Here is a 6,000-nt window from a genome sequence, read left to right as displayed (position 1 = left end):
AGTCACTCTACAAAGGACCCTGTATCTCAACAGCTTTTGCTTGTCATTCTCTGAGGCCCCACTCCTCCATCCCTCAGATTAACATTAAAATTGTTCTTTTATTTTCTCTAAGTTCTTTTACAGTGGTGTTCAGTGCATAGGCAGAGTCAGAGTAGTCATGAGAAGAAATGAGTAGACTCTGGGCTTGTATTGGAATTGTCTTTGAGACTTCATTATTTTTAAAAATCACTACCACCCAGCAGCGGTGGCGCATACCTTTAATCCCAGCTCTTAGGAGGCAGAGGCGGGTGGATCTCTGTGAGTTCGAGGCCAGCCTGGTCTACAAAGGAAGTTCCAGGACAGCCATGGTGGTTATACAGAGAAACCCTGTCTCAAGAAACAAACAAAAAAGAACCACTACTAACTCCTTGATGGAAAAGCTAAGATACTATCCCATCCAAGCCCACCTAAGAAACAGTATAAACCCCTGGACCACTAACTGAGACAGGCATTTCATCTACCAGTACCAGCTGTGTCTAACTTTGACAATACGATACAAAGTCTTCACTCGAGAATGTATTTTTTTATTATCACAAAACTTATGTTTTAAGTAAGCTTATAATTTTGAGTTGGGCTGTATTTAGTTATTCATTGCTATGTGCAGATACACGTGGCTTCTGGGCTGTTGTCTGGATATACCTAAGACAAAGGATATCTATGATGCAGAGAAAAATCTCTAAGATGAAGCAGTCAACAAATTTCATTTAACCAAAAGCATGCTTTTCTCGGTTCCTCCTTCCGCCCTTACTCAAAATGGGGGCCTCAATTTAATTGAAGACAGGAGAAGAGGTAGCTATCTCAGCTGGCCCCTCCTGGTCCCACATTGGCATATACTCGGTTAGAGATAGGGTAAGCCCTCCAATACCCTATGTATCCCCACTGGTATACCCCAACTGGGAAGTTAGAAAGGAGGCTGCAGAAACACAGTGTTCATCAATCATGGGCTGGGACATTACAGCTCTCTGACCTGGGCCCCTGCTTGAGCCGAGGAAAGAACACCTACCTATAGTTAGGATTCCTTCTGCAGCAAACCTTGGTTTTTGGTCCATCCATCTTGGCTCTCACTGCTCTCCTGCTTTCCACCCCCAACTGCCTCCACATGTGGGCTCAGAAGTCATCATCTGAAGAATTCCACTGCTCACCTCCTGCATAGCAGCACAGCCCCATGAGGCCGCACACCAGATGGAGGGGATAAAAGTACGAGGTCATGGCTTCTACAGAGGTTTTTCTTAAACTAACCCTGACTCCTGGAAAAGACTCAGAGCAGGGGTATGTCTGCCGAGCTGCTGACAACAGCAGCTTCATAGATCTTGTGTAAAAAGGAAGGAAAATTCTAAGTTGGCTTTCAGTGGAACCTTCCCTACTTCTGTCTGTGGGTTTACTCTTCGTCTCGTGTGTGTAGCGTGATGGTGTCTGAGAAAAATGCAAAAATGGACAAATCAAAGGGCTAATATTTCCTGATCATAGGACCCACATGCTGACATGGAGGCCGAGCCCTCAACAGATACCTGCTTCTCTGGGATACATCTATAAAGTAAAAGGAAAGGGAATGAATGTGCACCAGGACATTGAAAAGCCCACCACCTGTGGGGCCTTCAAAGGTTTGCATAGAGTAAAAAAGGCAAAGGGGTTAGGCAATGCTCATCATTGTTAGAGCATCATGTTGTTGGGTGACAACATGCAGAAACAGTTAAGAGACTGGGAAACAAGTCTTAGATGAAAGAAAACGTGAATGAAATTCATTAGAGATGGTTTTCCAAAGGGCCGGAATGTTATAAGATAAGGCATGAACAACGGAAGGCAGAGGAAGGCATTCTATATTGAAGGGACTAATGTATGCTGAAGCTTACAAGCAAGAATGTAAGAGCAATATATGAGGAATTTCAAGCTAGTATATACTATATACATTAGGGAATACAGAGAAATCAGAATGCTGAGACTGGAGCTTTATTACGAGGTGATTGTGTCAAAAGGTTCAGCGTCTCATAAGAGCTGCACAGCAGCTATGGCAGTGAACTTGGGACATCTCTGGGAGAGCACTGGGATGAGTTCATTTGATACAAGGACTCAAAGAGATAGGTGTTTGTGAAAGCCACCAAAATTCTATGCATTAACTGCAGATCCTTATCATTTGAAATTCTGGGTTAATTAAATGATATTAAATATCCAGTGCTATGATACATTAATGTAGTATTAGGCCCCAAACCTGACATCAATCAAGTCAAATGCATTAGAAATGAGAATGGGAAAAGGAAATAATTTACAATAGAAAATACATTTCTTCCCCTCACTCAAGTCACTTAAAACTTGACTCTCATATTTCATTTGGTATACTGGATTTTTGTGGCCACAGATTTATCATATGTGAGGGCACAGTGGACAAAGGGAAACTTCTAAAGAACTTTAGAGACCACAAAACATGTTAACTGATAAATGAGAAGACAGTTCTAACTACAGGGCACTGGGCCAACAGTTAAAGGCGGACAATTCTGAGCCCACGAGGATCTTGCAGTTGGTTAGGTACAAACTGCCTTTTAGCAGGCTTCTGTCGTGCTTGACCTACAAGGACAAAGAGCGCAAGAACAATCCTGCTCCTCTATTTGCTTTCCTGATGCCACTTTCAAAGCCAGCATAACCACTGGTTGTGCGCTGGACCCAGTGTGATGCTGAGTACATGTATTTTAACGCTCCTTGAATAAGCCCAAAGGTAAGCAGTGTCTTAGCTTTCTGCTTCACCTCGCTGGCGTGAGTGGGTGCTGGAAGGGAGGCCGCGACTCTAGTGATAGCGTTGGTTAGTGTCATCTCAGCTGTTATCCCTCCTCTCCTAGGCACTTTATTAAAGGTGATTTCTGAAACCCTTCACAAAAGGAAAGCTCAGGGGTTTACATTCAATTGTGACACCACTATGAATTCATTAAGCAGCATGTTTCAGGTTGCACTATAATTTCTCCATGTAATGTAAACCCATGGAATCTGACATAAGCTGATCGCTTGTGCTGGTTATTTTATTTACATTTCTGAATGGAGGGGATTGCAATACTCATAAGATATCTAACTGTCTTGTTTTTCATCTCTTCTCCCAGGGCAGCTATTATAAAATAGGCCTAGTGACAGAAGCCTCAACTTGCATGACTGGTTAAGCAACATGGGAAAAGTTATCGCTCAAAAAGCAATTTTAAAAAATTCGATATGGAATTTGAGGCTGAAACAGAGATATGGTTACTCTTAATGCCATCCAGAAGATAAAAGTTCAGGGAAAAGGCTAAATAACCATGTTCCTTATCTTTGTTCCAATGCTGTGAGAGTGGGGAGTAGCTTCACAGAGTTCAAAGGGCTGGAGTTAAGTCTTCCTAGAGACCAAATGTTAGCAGACAGTCAGTAGTGTCATAGGAATGCAGGTGAATGATGGTTGGGAATGGGCTCCCTACCGCCCAGCCAGATGGGTGTGCCTTCTTCCCACCCAGTCACCAAGTAGACTCTGCATTAGAAGCTGCCATTATGCATCGAACTTTCTATCTGGAAATGGACATTCTGTTAACCTATGCAGAGAGGGACCACTTCTGCTTACTTCAGTAGGTCTGGCAAGCTTAGAGAGATTGCCAGAGAAGTAACAGTCACCAGGGAATTCCAAAGCCTCCATCTGCTGCCTTCAAGTCATGACTCGCATGATCCGATACCCTTTTATCTGCTCCAGCCCTGAATTAATTAGCTTAGTCTTCAACACTCTAGCACAGTTTTCAGGCCTGCTCTTCTACTCCACAAACATCATTTAGCCAGTTTCCTTTTTCACTGATAGCTGACTTGTATAAACTCAGTAGGCACAGGCTCTGTGTCGAGTTTGATATGTATACGTAATTCTAGTACTCAGTAGGCTGAGGCAAGAAGGACTGGGATTTGAGGTCAGCCTGGCCTACACAGTGAGACCCTGTTTCAAAACATGAATGCCCTAAGGGATCATAACCTCAGGGATCCAGTTAGTGCATGTTAGTTGACTGCGGCAACACAGTAAAGATAATATTTGGAGCTGGAGAGATGATGGTTCAGCAGTTAAGAGCACTGGCTGCTCTTCCAGAGGACCTGTGTTCAATTCCCAGCACCCACAGGCAGCTCACAGTTGTACTCCAGTTCCAGGGAAATCTGGCATCCTCATACAGACACACATGCAGGTAAAATACCAATGTATATAAAATACAAATAAATAAAAATTAAAAACAAACTATTTCCGCTGGGCGGTGGTGGCGCAAGCCTTTAATTCCAGCACTCGGGAGGCAGAGGCAGGTGATCTCTGTGAGTTAGAAGCCAACCTGGTCTGCAGAGCAAGTTCCAGGACAGGCTCCAAAACTACAGAGAAACCCTGCCTCGAAAGAACTATTTTTACTTACTTGTAAAGCAAACAACTTGGAGGTCCCTCCCAGAAAGACAGACTTGCGAAGGATTCAGAGTTGAACAACACTCAGCTTGGAAGAGAGCACAATAGGAACTTACTGCTGTATCCCAGTGTCCTTCTGTTTGGTTTTTAAAATGTGCCTATGGCTAGTGCTGCAGGGTTAGACAGCTATGCGGTGAGCGTGTGAGCTCTGGGAGATGTAGGGCATTGTCTCCAGTCCTTTTCCTCACACACACAGAAACCAAGGCACTGCTTCTAACTCCGTATTCTAGTCTGCTCCCATGAAACGACAGTATTTCACTTTCACCTGGGATGTCCTTCAGCCACTAGGAACCTGTCACTATTAGGAATGAGATAATATGAAAGAGGAAAAATATGGGATAGGAGCTTTATGGCAGTTACTATGGGACTAGGTGGTGAGACTTTTCTTAAATGTGTCATTGAGGAGCTCTTCATTTTATGTTACTTCCTAAACTATTTATACAGAGATTATACTAAATATTACCTTATAAAGCTATGAACTTAGGCAGCGAGGTATAATGATGAAAATATTCCATGTTACATCTTTGAAAGAGAATAAAGATACTTCTTTCTGTATCTTGCTGGATTTAAGGACTCTAGCCAGATGTATAAAGAAAGGTGGGCCCTCCGTGGGTCTAGACTGACCTCTGTAGTTATTTTGGAGGCGACTGAAATAACTTGTCACCTAAAATAAATTAAAATGAAAGGATGAGCTGGGTGGTGGTGGCGCACACCTTTAACCTCACACTCGGGGCAGAGGCAGGCGGATCTCTGTGAGTTTGAAGCCAGTCAGGTCTACAGAGCAAGTTCCAGGATAGCCAGGACTGTTACAAAGAGAGACCTGTCTCAAAAAATGAAGGAAGGGAGGAAGGGAGGAAGGGAGGAAGGGAGGAAGGGAGGAAAAAAAGAAGGAAGGAAAAAGGAAAGAAGGAAGGAGGGAGGGAAGAGTCTTCACTGTGGTAACAGTTCCTACCCCATACTTACACATCTTCATGTCCTGCTCAACCCTCCACTTCAAGACTATGAGCTATTTGTGAATAAGAATTGTATCTTATACTTAATAAAGGAAACCAATAAATATTTTTATTGCATAGAATTAACAAGGGCTGGGGGGAATGACTCAGCTCATAAAGTGCTTGTAGCATAAACAAGAAGCCCTGAGTTCTAATTCCTAGCACCTACATAAAAAGCCAGGCACAGCACTGTGTGCCTATAATCCCAGACCTGGGAGGGCAGAGACAGAGGAGTTCAGCCAATCAGTGTGTTCCAGGTTCAGTGAGAGATGCTGTCTAACCAAGGTGAAGAGTGACAAAGGAAGAACAAATGTTGACAGCTGGCTTCACATGCACACGATAGGCACTCACACTGCACACATAAGCATGCACAAAAACACCAAACAAAAATGAACAAACAAATCCATTAGTAGTAATACTTTAATGCAATGAATTTGAAACTCAAAGATTTATAGTGTGCTTAATAGTTAGCATATTCTTTTTAATGCTGAGGCTCTTTTAAAAGTCTAAACTTTGAAAACAAATTAAGATAAGCCTTTT

Source organism: Arvicola amphibius, chromosome 14, assembly GCF_903992535.2.
Source record: "Arvicola amphibius chromosome 14, mArvAmp1.2, whole genome shotgun sequence".
NCBI lineage: Eukaryota > Metazoa > Chordata > Mammalia > Rodentia > Cricetidae > Arvicola > Arvicola amphibius.
The sequence above is the reverse complement of the archived record's forward strand: the minus strand, read 5'-3'. Positions refer to the sequence as shown.